At 45.2% G+C, this 16,854-nt stretch overlaps 1 long non-coding RNA gene across 2 annotated transcripts in view; it reads left to right on the forward strand.

The window, feature by feature from the left end:
- Positions 1-5,168: 5,168 nt before the first annotated feature.
- LOC120398647 overlaps positions 5,169-16,854 on the forward strand; it is a 33,425-nt gene continuing 21,739 nt past the window's right edge. The window contains exon 1 of one of the 2 annotated variants that reach the window (XR_005594599.1): positions 5,169-5,295. This is a non-coding gene — a long non-coding RNA (uncharacterized LOC120398647). The remainder of the gene's footprint in view (positions 5,296-16,854) is intronic. The other variant, XR_005594600.1, reaches the window with a different exon arrangement.

Raw genomic sequence — 16,854 nt, forward strand, 5'->3', positions numbered from 1 at the left:
ACAGCCCCTTTATGCCACTGGGCCATAATATAAAAGAGAATCGGGACCAATGGGCCTGGTTCTGCCCTCCTTCCAATGAGAGTCACTCCCATTCAAACCAGTGAGAGTGACCTCTTCTCAAGATCGAGCCCTCTCTATTCTTCCACCAGCCCTTTCTCTACAAGAGAGGATAGAATACAGTAGCCACAGCTCTGCCCTGCCCTGACATGGCCATTACGCTCACTGAAGTCAAAGGGGGAGGGCAGAAAAGACGCAGGCCAAGATGCGCTTTACTGGAGACAAGCAGGTTACTACCTTTCAGGCTAGTCCTGCCCCTCTGTTGCATGGTTGGGCCTGAACCAAAGTGCAGTGCTGTCAATGAGAGATTTCAGTGGCTTTTGAATCGGGCCCTGCAGGTTTAAAAAGCAGTAGAACCCGTCAAAAGAGAGGGACTGCCAAGCCCGCTCCCTGCTCCGCAGATGGTCTCGCCATGGCATCGCAGTTGTGGGTCGGGGCGAGGGCAAGGCCAGTGGGTCTGTGAATGCTGAGGAGCCATGTGGCAAACCTCCCCATGCCAGGCTTCCATAGCAGATCGCAGGGTCTGGGTTGAGCCAATGGCTGCTATCCTGGCAGTGACCACTCTGTCCTCTGCTTGGAGGGAGATCTTTCCACCCCCTCCCTAGGTTTCTCTTTAGGGCCCCCAGACAAGGCCTGCAGTTCACAGGGAACCAGATTGAGCAAAGCCAGGACCATTGTCTGTGGGATTTTTAACCAGCACAAGCTACTTGCTGTCTCTGCCTGTCCTTCATGTGCATAACAGAACGTCAGCCCAACAGTAATGTCAGCGGAGGCTTTTGCTCTTGGCCTACGATTGTCTGTACTTGTTCTCCATCTGTGACTTGAACAAAAATGCTGGCAGTCTGCAAGAGCACCCAGCAGATTAGGTCCAATTATGTGTCCTTCCGTCTCTCTGGATGACTCTGTGTGTTTGAGAAGGGGCAGACCTTGGCTTTTCTGAATATGCTCAGATGAAGAATGGAAACGGTGCTGGAGAAGACAACCAGCTGGGACGAGCTCCTACTAGAACAAGGGAAGGTCAGGAGAAGCCCCATGGCCCAACAAGCTGCTTCCTGGTATACCCAGATGATACAAATGGATTTAGTCTATGCTAGCCTGCCACCATGCCGCTGTTATAAAGAGGGGATCTTGTCCTCACTTAGCTTTCATGACCCTGTCCTCCTCCTTTTCTAATCGCTCCATTAGTGTTTAGTTTGGTGGAGCCTCATCAACAGCCTCACAGCTTTTGCTGTTGGTTCAACTGGGCCTGGGTCTCCTCTGAAGATCATGTTGCTAAGTACCTGCACAGACGTATCTTTTTCCTGGTACAATATTGTGGGGCTTGATGTTATGGGCATTTACAAGCTTTTAATTTGATAACTTAATTCCTTTCACCATCCCTAAACAAAACATCAAAATGATACAAATTCTACAAGGGCAAAATCCAAAACAAATAGGTAACAAGACTTCATGCCAACAAGTGTGTGTGTGTGTCGGGGGGGGGTGTATATGTCTGTACTGGAATGATAATCTTGATGATGACCCCAACACCATGTTACTTTAGCTGGAACTTGATTTTATATTTTCCATTGAGTTTGATTATGGTAACCATATAATTTATACACAGATAACCAATGTATTGTCATATAATAAAACATTGTAGCTATAATATAGTGATTACTCCTACAGTAATATCATGGTGGTTTGCTCAGTGAACTTCTGAATTTCAATCTGGGTTCCATCAAACAGGCCACATTGCAAATCAAACTATATCTATCTAAATTCGTTACAATTAAATTGTTCATTGACAAACATACCTATTTATGACTGACTTTTGCAAAGATTGAACCTCTACAGTTTAGCCTCACCCTGCCTATCTGGTCTTTCATTTTGCAGCACCGTCAACCCCCCACCTTGACTTTGCCGACATTGCCAGCCTTTGCTATGCACCAGTCCACATCTCCCTCAGACATCTCCACACTTCTTCCCATTGTGACCCCTAGGCAGGGGAGAAACTCCCTGCAAAACCCTACAATCCTCCTTCAGGCTCATCTTTGCTGAGCTACCCGCAATCCGCTACCAGCTGACAAGGCGAGGCAGCTGGTGAGCTGACACCTTTCATGCATGTGCAATAGTGTCTTGTCCATCTGTTGCATCATGTCATATAACCTAGCCGGCGAGCTGTTTGGGACAGGGCCTTCCTTTGACCTGCCATTCTGGATGGTGGGCAGCACAACTGCTTGATGCCTATAAGTGCAACGGTGATACAAATATAGACATCATTAATAAAAATCAAGAACCAGCCTCCCAAGAGGTGATCAGGACCTTGCAGAATAAGGGCCTTAAGTAGTGAAATCTTCAATGTATCCTTTCAATCAATAATGAAGAACATAGGAGTTCTCATCCATGACTACAATAATACAAAGAATAAATAAATAATAAACAACACAGAATGAAATATTGCAGCAGTGAGCGCTTCCCAACTTGATACCAAACCACAGTTCCTCCCCATGTGTTATTTTTAAGCCAGTGGAGCATCAGTCTCGCTCTAGTTTCCATTTACTCCCCAGAGTCTCAATGGTGACATTTCAGGAGCGTTGAGCTGCCTCGGATCTTTTCCAAAATATTACAGCCTTCATCTTCATGTGCTTCGGTTTCCCACCCCCTTGTCTGTTTATCCTTTCAGAAAAGCACTTGAGCAAGTGCCAAAGCCACTTAAACATCAGCACATGTCTAGATGCTTTGCTAAACCATGATGGACTTAGGCACAAGATTAAAATAAAGCACATGATTACATGCTTTGCTGAACTGAGACTGCAGAATATAAATTCTTCAAGGTAGATTTTGTCCCTCACTGTGTGCATGTACAGCACCTAACACACTGGAGCCTCTAGGAACCGCAGTAATATAATTAATAACTCACAGAACACAACTTTCATAGAGACGGAAAACATTAGTTAGGTCCGTCACATGCTGCTAACAAATTATTTTTCCCTATAGCATGTTCTCGGGTACTTCATCTTGGGCTAATTTTTAAGTTTCTCTGGACAATGGGGCAATTTCTCGCAAACTATGATATTAATACATACCTACATCGGATACAGTGTTCTTCAAATATGGATCTCAAAGCACTTTACCAAGGGGGCCAGTATCATTACTGTTATTTACAGATGGAGAATTTGGTGCACAGCGCAGGGAGGTGACTTCTGCAGGGTCACCCAACAGGCTACAGTAGCTGAGCTTAAAATCCAGATTTCCTGAGCTGCTGTCCTGCGTGCTATCTACTAGGCCATGCTGCCTCTCTTACAACTCTCACTCTAATAACTCAAACTATTTATTAAGTTATTAAAAATGAAACTTAAAATATTTTTTAAGTTTAATTTTTAAACTTAAAAATTAACCCAAGATGAAGTACCCGAGAACATGCTATAGGGAAAAATAATTTTAAGCTCAGCTACTAAAAGTCTTAATTTCCCCTTTGCCTAATTTCATCCTATTATTTATATCCCTTGATCCACTCTAAACAAATCTTCTCCCTCCATGGGGTTTTCAATACTCGTATTTGGGACACAGAGCCTAGATGCAGAGCAAATAATTTAGTCCAAGAACACTGATCATCCATAATGAAGGAACTTTACTGATAATTGATGGTCCGATAGCCATTGAAATTTGGGACTTGCTTAGCTCTGCTATTCTGCTGAACCTTTAATACAGTTATGAATGAGCAGACAGGTGTGGGGGTTTTCCTGGGTTTTGGCTTTCTTTTCCTGGAACCTTAGTAATGGTTTTTTGGAACCAAGTTTGATAAAAAACACCAGAGTCATTTTGGTTCATATCCCCTCCGGGAATACCCAGCTATCCGTGTTAGTTTCGCTTTGCTTACTCGTTCAGATCTTTGCACAGCGAGGGCTCCAGCTTTCATCTCAGCGGCTCCACTTCCTCATTAGAAAGGGATTAGTGGAGTCACAGCAGCACACGTACCTGCGTTGCTGCCCCTGAGCAGTGTGAAACCTTCCTGAGGAAGAATTTTAGGAGAAGACGGAAAGTCAGAAGACTTGCTTCTTCCTCAGCCATTAACTAGATCTGTGCGGAACTTGGCAAACTCAGCTCTCAGGGCATTTGTGTAATTTGTTTTTGGTTTTTTTTAATAACTATTTCTGATTCTGAAGCTTTATGCATTTGCACCAATTGAGTTTAGCTTTAAATAGCCAATGGACTTTTACAGGAGGGCTGGCCTCAGGACTACGGCACTGGACTCTGTCAGCTCTGCCACAGGAGGGGCTTAATCTCTGTGCCTCGATTCCCCTTCTGGAAAATGGGGATAATAATTCCCTCTTGCCATGTGAGACTGCAAGCTCCTTGAGGCAGGGAGCGTTCCTTACTGTGTGTCCATACAGCACTAACCCGTCGGGCATATCTACACTGCGATCAGAGGAGCAATTGCGGCTCATGCTGACACACCAGAGCTAGCTTTAATCTAGCTAGCACAGCTACCAATAGCAGTGAAGCTTCAGCAGCAACACAGGCTGTACAAGGACCTAGGGTATTGTGATGAAGTGGGAATGTTCTTAATGTTTTCTCAGAATACTGTGTGGGTGCCTCAGTTTCCTCTATTTCTTAAGTATCTAGGTGGTGGGATAAGGGTGTGTGATTGTTGCGGAGCCTTAGAGGGCCATTGTGATGCTGTCTGCACAGAGAATGGCCAACGCCCTGTCTCCTGGCAACTGATGGCCTGAGCCCCTCCCCTGCAAGTGCCATCTGAAGGAGTTGGAGAACAAAGAGATCAGGTGGCCTCCTGGCCCGGGAAAGAGACAAAGGCCAGAGGAGAGGCTGGATAGTTTCAGTTTGGAGCTGGCTGGGGAAAGGGAGGGAGGCCCAGACCCGGAGTCTGGCCTCCCTGCCCCCAAGATGGACCTCACTTAGGGGTCCTGTTTCTATATCTACAACCTCTGTTTCAGACTGTGTTCCTATCGTCTAATAAACCTGTTTTACTGGCTGGCTGAGAGTCAAGTCTGACTGCAGAATTGGGGTGCGGGGCCCTCTGACTTCCCCAGGAGCCCTGCCTGTGCAGACTCACTGTGGGAAGCACACGGTGTGAGAAGGGGATGCTGAATGCTCCGAGGTCAGACCCAGGAAGGTGAAAGCTGTGCAAGCTTCTTGCCCTGGAGACAGTCTGCTCGCAGAGAGGAGGCTCCCCCAGAGTCCTGACTGGCTTCATATGGAGTAGTTCCAGAGCACTGCCCGGTGACTCCGTGACAGGTATGTATTCAAGAAGCTTGGTCATTAGCGGGCAGGATCGAACCAGGGATCTCTGGAGCTTAGTGCATGAGCCGAAAGCCAACGGCCTGTTAGCTAAGGCTGTAGAGCAGACTCATTTAACTCTCTCTAAGTGGTCTCGGTGCCACTAGCTGGGACAGAACACCCCACCCAGGAGGTGTGTGGATTACACTAGCCCAAGCTGAAGTCTGTGCTGCTACAGCTTCAGTGCTATTGGTACCCAAGTAGCTAGATTAAAGCTAGCTCAGATATGTCTGCACATGCCACAGTCACCCCTCCAGTTGCAGTGTAAACACGCCCAATGAAACCTTGACCTCAGATGGTGCCTCTAGGTGAGACAAATAATAATATTTAAAGGCCACTCAAAATTTGCCCCAAACTCGCTTGAAATTTGACCCAAATCCTCTTGAAACGCCACGCTGAGTTTTGAGATTTTGTAATGGAACATGACACCAGGTGGGTCCTTTCATGGCAAATTTGAATTGAAACTTTGTTGCTAACCCCTGCAATGCCGGGAATGATTTTACGGGGCTGAGATAATGGGAATTAGAAGTAGGCAAACCCTTTCATATAAAAAAGTTCTAGCTCAAATCTCGCACTAAGCTCTAAATCTGTGGTTGTGGGTATTTTGGGGGAGGTTTGTCGGAAAGTTGAAAAATGTAAACCATGTACAAACACAGAGATTTCATATCCATTCCTGGCTGCAACCGGAAGAAGCAACATCATGTGCTAGGACAGTTTTTATGGTATTTCCATCGGGTCTGAAAGCAGATAACACTGAATAAATCGCACAGGATAGCTTGATCGTTCAAGACGTCCCATCACCAAATAGGTTTGAATCAACATCTTCTGTGGACCGAGATTCTCAGGTGATGTAAATCAACACAGCTTCTACTGGGCTGGAAGAGCTCTCGGGGTCCCTTCCAGTCCTACAATTCTATGATTCTGTTGAAACCGATGATAACTTACGCGAGTTCAGGATCTGGGTCCAAACTTTGCTACACTGTGTGAACAAAACCACTGAACTTCAGAGTTTGACCTATTGCTGTCCACCCCTATCGGCAGTAAAAGACAGAGGAAAGAAAACCAGGGACCAGCAACAAGCTGTTTTATTACTTTCAGAAAGCCTCCTGAGGCTTCTCTTGCTTGGAGAGCATCCAAAGGCTTTTCTGTAGCTCTAAAGGAGCTACAGCAAACAGCTAGCTGGAAAGTAAGAAGATTGGCGGAGGGTGAAAGGCTCGGATTTTTCCCACCTATAGGCCTGAGATGAGGTAACTCACCCCACTGAAAAACAACATTGGCTTTTCTAGGTGGCCTCTGTCAAAGGCGAGGCTCTCTCCTGGACCTCAGGCAGCGTTTTATGTCCAAAGAATTAGGGAGCCTGACTCATTCTGCCGAGTTGGCATTCCACACCATGCCTGAGAAGGACAATATCCCATCAGTGTGAAGCCCCAGGTGCTCATGGCCAGGCGCTCCTGACTGTCACGGCCCTGCTTGTGAGACCTCGTCTGTTCTTCTCGGAGACGTTGGGTGGCTTGCTGTTTGTTTTTTTTTTCCTTTTTCCCCTTCCCAACTCTGTTTTTAAATGACTCCTTCTTTAATGGAGAGAGAAAGAGAGAGAGGCTCTTGTTTAATGTTCTGACAGGCCCTGTGGGCTCTGCTAAGGCATTCAAAAGTGTCCCCACCTGGGTGGTCTTGAATCAAGTACCTGGCAATGCCAGGCAAGTGACATTAGCCGGCTTCCAACTAGGTACACAACCCCCCACCTTTTTCTTCATCTCTCACTCCCAGCCCTCTCACTCCCAGCCCCCGCCCCTTTCTTGCTGGCCCTAGATCTCGTAAAATTAAAGTTTTCTGCAGACCACACCTCTCAATGCATTCATGCTCTCTCTCTCTCTCATTCCGTCAGCCTCTCTCTACTGGCCACAGTTATAACCCTCTGGGTGGCAGTAGCAGGGCCGGCTCCAGGCCCCAGCATGCCAAGGGAGCGCTCTGCCGGTCGCCGGGAGGGCAGCAGGCAGCTCTGGTGGACCTCCCGCAGGCGTGCCTGCAGATGCTCCACCGGAGCCGCGGGACCAGCGGACCCTCCGCAGGCACATCTGCAGGAGGTCCACCGGAGCCGCGGGGCCGGCGACCACCAGAGGGCCCCCCGCGGCGTGCCGCCGTGCTTGGGGCGGCAAAATTGCTAGAGCCGCCCCTGGGCAGTAGGAGAGTATGTGGCTTCAGATTCTTTGGCTTGTTTTGTCTACTTCACCCTAAAAGCTTCATGCTGGTGCATCTGTGGTCTGTCCCATGCTGTAATCACAGTCCTGAAGACTAAAGCCCTCTGAATTGTATTAGCACAGCCAGAAGCAGTGTAAAAAAAAAACAAAACCACCTATCCCACAAGTGGGAACTCATTATCCATGGCCCACTTAGTCCTTGAGTTTGCTAACAAAAATCCTGAAAGGTCATCAAGTCCAGCCCCCTGCCAAGTACTGATTTTGCCCCAGATCCCTAAGTGGCCCCTCAAGGATTGAACTCACAACTGTGGTTTCAGCAGACTAATACTCAAGCCACTCAGCTCTCCCTCCCCCTAATAAGGGGGATTTGATAGCTGTTTTCAACTACCTGAAAGAAGGTTCCAAAGAGGATGGTTCTAGGCTGTGTTCAGTGGTGGCAGATGACAGAACAAGGAGCAATGGTCTCAAGTTGCAGTGGGGGAGGTCTAGGTTGGATATTAGGAAACACTATTTCACTAGGAGGGTGGTGAAGCACTGAAATGGGTTACCTAGGGAGGTGGTGGAATCTCCATCCTTAGAGGTTTTTAAGGCCCGGCTTGACAAAGCCCTGGCTGGGATGATTTAGTTGATGTTGGTCCTGCTTTGAGCAGGGGGTTGGACTAGATGGCCTCCTGAGGTTCCTTCCAACCCTGATATTCTTTTATTCTAATGGGCTTTCTTGGGATGTGCACCTCCATTGACTAGGAACTGACCAAAACCCACTAACACGTTCTCAGTTGGGCTAGCAAACAGAGTATCTACAGTCAGACGACAGCATAGTGTGAAGGGAAATTCTGTGCCATTTCTGGTAGTTTGGCATGTGCACATACACACGGGTCAATTTTCACTGTCAGAATGAATTCAGAGACAGGAACTGTCTCTCATTAACTGCATGTACAGCACCTAGCACACTGGGGCTCCAATTCCAGTTGGCTCCTCTAAGCACAGCTGTAATAAAATTAACAACAGCCAGAGGTAGCTCTATGCCTTTTACTGATAGACAGGAGACTCGCTGAGGTTCACCCCTTCAAGAAGGAGTGGAAATAACTCCCTTTAAAAGAAATTTGATTGTGTGTGCACACACCCCAGAGAGAGAGAGAGAGAAAGAGTAGAAGATCCTGGAAATGGTTGTCTCAATCTACACTAGAAGAATGTACATTAACCAGGTTAGCGTTCAAGCAAATGGACCTCATAGTCTGATATAAATGGAACCAGCAGAATAGTTCAATTTTACCTGCCTGTCCTCTCATGGATCAGTAACCAGTTAAAGACAGGAAACAAAGGGTAGAAATAAATGGTCAGTTTTCAGAATGGAGCAAGGTAAGCAGTGATGTCGCCCAGGGGTCTGTACTGAGACCAGTAGTAGTGAACATATTCATAAATGATCTGGAAAAAGGGGTAAACGGTGAGGTGACAAAATTTGCAGATGCTATTAAATTACTCGAGATAGTTAAATCCAAAGCAGAATGCAAAGAGTTACAAAGGGATCTCACAAAACTGGGTGACTGGACAACAAAATGGTAGGTGACATTTAATGCCGATAAATGCAAAGTAATGCACATTGGAAAACATCATCCCAAATGTACATGTAAAATGATGGGGTCTAAATTAGCTGTTAACTCTTAGGAAAAAGATCTTGGAATCATTGTGGATACTTCTCTGAAAACATTTGCTCAATGTGCATTGGCAGTCAAAAAATGTTGGGACTCATTAGGAAAGAGATAGATAAAAAGACAGAAAATGTCATATTGCCTCTATATAAATTCATGGTATGTCCACATCTTGAATACTGCATGCAGATCTCATCGCCCCATCTCAAAAAGATATATTGGTGACAGAAGAGGGTGACAAAAATTATTAGGGGTATGGAATGGCTTCCATATGAGAAGAGATTAATAAGACTGGGACTTTTCAGCTTGAAAAAAAGATGACTAAGGGAGGATATGACAGAGGTCTATAAAATCATGACTGGTGTGGAGAAAGTAAATAAGGAAGTGTTATTTACTCCTCATAACACAAGAACTAGAGGTCACCAAATGAAATTAATAGGCAGCAGATTTAAAACAAACAAAAGGAAGTATTTCTTCACACAACGGAAGAACTCTTTGCCAGAGGATGTTGTGAAGGCCAAGACTATAGCAATTTTCAAAAAAAGAACAAGAGGATAGGTCCTTCAGTGGCTATTAACCAGGATGGGCAAAGATGCAAAACCATGCTCTAAATTGTCCTTAGCCTCTGTTTGCCAGAAGCTGGGAATGGGCGACAGGGGATGGATCACTTGATGATTCCCTGTTCTGTTCATTCCCTCTGAGGCACTTGCATTGGCCACAGTCAAAAGACAGGATACTGGGCTAGACAGACCTTTGGTCTGACCCAATGTGGCTCTTCTTATGTGCATTCTATCACTGGGTTGATCTCCCTCTTTCCCAGTGCAATGGACATAGGTCCAGTGTATTCAGACCCAGAACTCTGCTATCTCAAAGTGTCGACAGTTCATCACAAAGCCAGCCTTCACAACTGGAAATGCATTGTGCCTGTGCTTTCATTGTCAACATGGAGATCAAGAACAACAGGGAGTCCAGTGGGACCTTAAAGACTAACAGATTTATTTGGGCATAAGCTTTTGTGAGTAAAAAACCTCACTTCTTCCGATGCATGGAGAAAGTTACAGATGCAGGCATTATATAAGGACACATGAAGAGAAGAGAGTTACCTCACAAGTGGAGAACCAGTGTCAACAGGGCCAATTCAGTCAGGGTGGATGTGGTCCAGTCCCAATAATAGATGAGGAGGTGTCAATTCCAGGGGAGGCAAAGCTGCTTTTGTAATGAACCAGCCACTCCCAGTCCCTATTCAAGCCCAAATTAACGGTGTTAAATTTGAAATTAATTTTAGTTCTGCTGTTTCTCTTTGAAGTCTGTTTCTGAAGATTTTTTGTTCAAGAACAGTTACTTTTAAATCTGTTATAGAATGTCCAGGAAGATTGAAGTGTTCACCTACTGGCTTTTGTATGTTACCATTCCTGATGTCCGATTTGTGTCCATTTATTCTTTTACGTAGGGATTGTCAGGTTAAGAGATGAGCACAGAGGAGGCTGAAATCCCTTCTCAGAGAAAAGCAGTTCTCTCCATAGTTGACGTGTGGGGAACATTTGCAGTGATTTTGCTTGTGCTGTGCCTTTTCTGTTCAGCAGAAGTCTCCAGCCATTAATTTTAACCTGGAACTTATTCTGGTACCTGACATTGTATAAAATTAATTCATTAATTAATTAATTATTGAAAAATTGGGATGTTTTTAAGAATTCCTTGTCCTGTCACCGAGATGGGTTATTGTTCTCATCATGTCCAGACCCAGTCTCCAGGGTATAGTCTCCTCCATATCGCCACTCCCAATACTTCATGATTGCTTAGTACTGCCCCATAGCAGGTGCCAGAATACACAGAGTCATTTAAATACCTGTTCATCAGAGTCTTCCTAAGTCTATGACTTGAGAATCTTTAAAAATAAAATGTAACTAGCTCAAACACAATACCTGCATGGCACCCCCGTCAGCAACCGTGATTGTGTTCTTACTCCTTGTTGCCAGATGTCAAGAGGTGCTGAGTTTAGAAGATAGTAAAAAAAAAACTTTTATAGCCAACCCCCAGGGTCAAATTCCCCCCTCATTGTTTTCATCTAGGAGGAGACTAGTATTCAAAGCTAATGCACAGAATTATTGAGAAGCATATGTTAACAGGCAATGGTTAGGTGGGTCCCAACCAACTACTAGCATGGGAAACGTAAAGGCACAGAACAATACAAACAAGAACAGAAGAATGGAGAAATCAGCACGTTCCGTGTGCGGGTGTTAAGAGAAAGTGGAGATCCATCCAGACCTTTGGATTTAAAGCACAAGAAGAGATGAATCAGGATAGAGTCACCTGTTCCAGTGGGCAATGGCACAATTGCACATGGAATACCTTACATTATTTTCATTATAGTTGTGTCTGGAAGGGCCACTAAGATCAGGGTCCTGTTGTGCTGATCAGAGACAGAGGTACCCTCAGGATCTAATCACCTAAATAGACAAGACAGGAAGTGGGAGAAAGGACGCATTATCCCCATTTCACAGATGGGGTGCTAAGGCAAAGAGACATTAAATTACTTGGCCATGGTCTATTCTATTCAATATATGTTCTCAGACAAGTCTTTAGCAGAGCTGATAATTGAATCCAGGTCTCCCATGCCCAGGCCAGTGTTTTAACCACAATACTATCTTTGCTCCCCCCTTTAAATCTGTATTGCATGAGTTCCATAACAGCCACTCCATTACCTTGCCCAGGATCAGTGTCAGATGACAGGCATATGATTAGACATGTCATCCTATTTATCCTTTCTAAATATTGGCAGAACATTAGCTTTCTTCCAGTCCTCTGGAACTTCCCCAGCATTCCAAGACTTATTGAAAAAAAAAATCAACATTAATGGTCATGCAAGCTCCTCAGCCAGCTCTTTTAAAACTTGTATCCACAAGTTATCTGGACCCGCTCATTTTAAAATGTCTAACTTTAGTAGCTGCTGTTTAATATCCTCTGGAGATACTAATAGAATGGAAAGAAAGTTGTCATATGATGTGACTACTGTGACGTTCCCCTGGTGTTATCTGGACCGGTGATCTGCTAGGTCACTCCAATTCTCGACTCTGGGAGCCAGCCTTACCCTGCTCTGCTGGGTTGTTCCTGCACAGCCTCCGGCATGTAAGCTGCTCCCAGCTACGTAAATGAGCACTTTTGGCCAGTCGCTGTTTGGATTGTGCAACCGAATGACACTAGCCAATATCTCCGGTCCCAGACACAACCCTAGGAACCTCTGTCTTGCAGTGTCCAGTTATGCCCACTGGATGCTGCAAGCTTATATGAGTTCGTCAATTTAACAAAGAAATTGACATGTACCAGGCTTGCTATCCCAAGGGGAGTCTCTGACACGCTTCAAACTGAACGCACTGCTTCAGGTAGAATAAGCAAAAGATAGATTTTAAGTCAAAGCACAGCAAGTCAGATTTGGTCAAATGAAATAAAAGCAAAACGCATTCTAAGTTGATCTTAACACTTTCAGTGGCCTTGCAAACTTAGATGCTTCTCACCACAGGCTGGCTGGTTGCCCTTCAGCCAGGCTCTCCCCTTTAATCTGAGCTTCAGTCGCTTGGTGGTGGTGTCTGTAGAGAGCGCATGGCAAACGTCTTTCCCTTTTATCATGTTCTTTCTCCCCTCTTGGCTTTGCCCCCCTTCGGTGTCAGGTGAGCATTACCTCATCAAAGTCCCAACTGACCAAGGGAAGGGGGGTGACTCACTCAAGAGTCCAACCGATCCTTTGTTGCTGCCTAGGCCAGTGTCCTTTGTTCCTGTGAGGCTGGGCTGGCTTTGTCCCATACATGCCCTGATGAGGTGTGAACTGCCCCTCTGCTCCTGGAGAGTTTTGCCTGGGCTTGTTTTAAGCCATGAGGACACATTTTCAGCCTCATAACTATATACATGAAATTACAACCTATCACATTACTATAACAACAATGCTAAGTGCATCATGAGCCTTCCGAAGACACCCGACTTGACAAGCTTCACATTGGATACCACACAATCATATTATAAGGATGAACATGGGGGTGCAGGGTATTCCCCCGACGTACAGAGCATCACAACTACATCAATTGTTTTCCCCACAACACAGAACAGAACTATTTATTGAACACTTCTGCTTTTTCTGCAGTATTATTGATAGTTCTACCATTTCCATCTAGTAATGGACCAATACTATTGTTAGGATTGTTTTTGTTCCTAATCTACTGAAAAAATGCCTTCTTATTGTCCATAATTCTGCTGGCCATAAATTTCTCTTTGTGTCCCTTTCTTTCCCTTATCAGTTTTCTATAATTCCTAGCTTCTGATTTATTTGTTATCATCAACTTCCCCTTTCTTCCATTTGTTGGACATTATTTTTTTATAGCTGCCTTCACTTCTCCTCTGAACCAGGTCAGTTTTTTAAACCGATATTACCGTCTTCCTCAATTTTGGGACTGTGTTCTTAAACAATTCCTAATTATCATTCATATTTTTCTGATAAAATTCTGCCTCACCTAAGGAATACTTGCTGTCAAGAGGTTGATAATAGCCTACCAGTGATCTGTATAAAGAAATCTTGGGCCCTGATCCTTTCATCTCAGAGCTGCTTAAGCTTTGTCAGGGGAAGTTTGAGTTGCAAGCCTGAAGTCTCCCATTCAATTCTGGATCATCCTGATATTGGATATTTGAAGATTAAACTATAACCTGTTGAACTGATTCGAGAAAAGACTTTCTTTAATTCAAAAGCTCACCATTTCTACTATGAAACGGACCAAAGAACTCTATTCCTACCTGTATGTATAAAGAATCTTTTAACCAATACTCTTTTCTTTTTTAGTAATTTTTAGTTTAGTTATTAAGAAATGGCTGTAAGTGTATATTTGGGTAATATCTGAAATATTCATTAACCTGGGTAATGTATCTAATTCTTTGGGATTGGTAGAACTTTTTATAGATGAAGATTTTCAGTAATCCTCATCATACTTCATTTGGCTGTCTGGGGGTGGGATCTCAAGGCTGGGTTGCTTTAAGGGAACTGTATTTTTGGCTTCTGGGTAACCAGTAACGTAGTGTGGAAGCTGTTTTGTTGCTGGCTTGGTGAATCCAAGTGTTAGAATAACCAGCCGTTTGGGGAATTGTCTGCCCTCATTGAGCAATCTCAAGGTGGACCCCCAGGACTCTGGTCACAACATCTCTTGGAGTCTGAGGAGGTTCTGAGAGTATTGCTGTGGAGGGATGATTCCAATCAATGCCAAATGGTCTGAAGCAAGTGGAGGTAAATTTTAAAGGGATTATAAGCATGACTGGTAGCACCACCTACCATTAAGGTTGCCTGACACTTCCCTGTTTTCGGTTTCTTAAAACTTTGCCAGACTTTAACCCTTTGGGGCAAAGTTTTCCATGCTAGATGTCTGCCTCACCCTGATGATTGTTATCATTATTATTCTGAAAATTTCATCCAAAACCATTCAGACATTTTTGCGGATGAGGCCAGGGAAACATGTGGTTTTCCTCATTGTTATCAAATGCTTGAGACCTTTTCTTTGACTAGCTCTCTCATCCCCATGGATTGGAAATTTGGCAGGGAGGTGGCTGTTGTTTCAGGGATGTGCCTTGTGTCATCTCGGTCAGAATCTGCTCAATTTTGGCCAAGTTATGTCTTGAGGGAGTGAGGGGGAGCACAGTTTGCACATGCTCTGTAGAGACTTTGTCTATTTTAGCAACTAAAATCTCCAAGGATTCTAGCCTCACAGAGCATGCTCCATCCCCTCGCCACGCCTAGTGCTGACCAGATGGTGCATGTGCCATCCCCACAGAGTGACCGAACATTCTCCAGCACAGAGCTACAAGGGTGGAGCTGGATTTTCCCTGTCATGGCTGCTCCAGACCAGGACGCTGTAGGACGCTGGAACTGAGATCAGGGAGTCCCTCTCTTGCTTGTGCTTTTAGGGAACTCCCTCCACACACTTGTTGGCACCAAGGTAACATGGAGGAGGAAACCATCTAATTCAAAAGCAATAGGGGCAAAATATAGAGCAGGGGTGAGGCATAGATTGGAAGAAGGAGCAAGTTGAGATTTATACTGGGTGGGGGGAGGGAAACTGTGACTTGGAAGAGGAGAAACTGGGACTAGTTGAGCAAGAAGACTGGGAGCCAGTGAGGAAAACCGGGGGCTGGGACTGCAAGCCAGTGGGCTGGGAGGGAACACTGAGATCAGATGAAGAGATGAGGGGAGAGAGGGGCCTGGGAATAACTGGACAAGGAGACTGGGAGGAGGAACCAGTGGGGGGAAGGGAAACATGTCTGAGAAGGAGCTGGGGTGCGAGGGTAGACTGGGAACTGGCTGGGCAAAGAGGCTGGGACAAGGATCCAGGTAGCAGGGAGAGTGGGGCAAAGAACTAGGGGATGCGGTAGAGGAGACTGAGCTTGGATGAGGAGTCTGAGGACAGAGACTAGGCCTGGGAGACAGTGGGGGAGGTATCAGAGGGGTAGCCGTGTCGGGGAGGGATAGAGGAGAAACAGATCAGAAGGGTACCTGGGAGTGGGGAACGGAGACTGGCTGGGCAAGGAGACTGGGCGGAAGCCTGAGGAGTGGGTCAGAAGGAGAATGGGACAGGGACTAGGAGCCAGGCAGCGATGGGGAAAGATACAGGACAGGAAGAGGTTAGAGGGGACAGGCTAGAAGGGATCAAACTTGGGGGTAAAGGCAGAAGAGTTTGAGCCACTAGAGCACACACTCCTCGAGAGCCTGAAATGGAAACCAAGAGTTTGGAGTCTCATCCTTCTTCTGGAGAAAGCAAACATCTGTGCAACCCCCTATATTGCTGGTCCATAGAAGATAGCAACCTACTACTGCTATCAGTTATTCTTTTAGCTCAGGTGGGAGAGGAGCTAAATGTACCAACCTTGCTGATTAGAGCTGCGCAGGAGACGTTTTTCCCATCCCGTGAGATTTGCCAAAGTATTTCCTGTCCTGAAACAGGGCAAAAAGTCAAAATTCTTGAAAATGTTTCCACACTGAAAAATTTTTTGGGACTGGGTCACTTGAAACATTTCAATACCCCCACCCCACACACACACATTATAAATTAGCTTCAATATCAAATTAAAAAATTGTTTCAAATCCCCAAAATGGCCTATGCAATCTAAATTCGGCCCTCTTGTGCATATGCATTATGCTGCAGCCTTTAGTTCCATGATCATATACTACACTTCCCACAGGCACCCTGCCTCATTCAATGCATAGAATGGACGTGGTCTGAGGATGAATTGGGCTGTCTATAGGACTCCTGATTCATCTGCAGAAGTTGAAAGATGTGCAGTGTATGAGGCTCGGGATTGCAAGAAGAAAAAGGACCATCTTGTGGTTAAGGTAGTTGAATATTGGCTTGGAGAATTGGATTCTATCCCTGCCTCTGCCACAGAGTTCCCATGTGATGCTGGGCAAGTCGCTTAAACCAACTTTTCACAGGTGGTCACGTGTGTAAACATGTTAGCTATATAATGCTACGTACTCTGAAAAATCAAATCCTAGAGGTCTCAAATTGGGGACCCAAAATTTAGTGCCTACTTTTGACCTTAATTTCTCTGTGCCTAAGTTCCCCATCTATAAAATGGAGATAATACTACCTCTATATCTCAGTGTTGTTGTAAAGATAAATTCATTAACGTTTGTGAAACATTCG

The sequence above is a fragment of the Mauremys reevesii genome, linkage group 2 (genome assembly GCF_016161935.1).
Source record: "Mauremys reevesii isolate NIE-2019 linkage group 2, ASM1616193v1, whole genome shotgun sequence".
NCBI lineage: Eukaryota > Metazoa > Chordata > Testudines > Geoemydidae > Mauremys > Mauremys reevesii.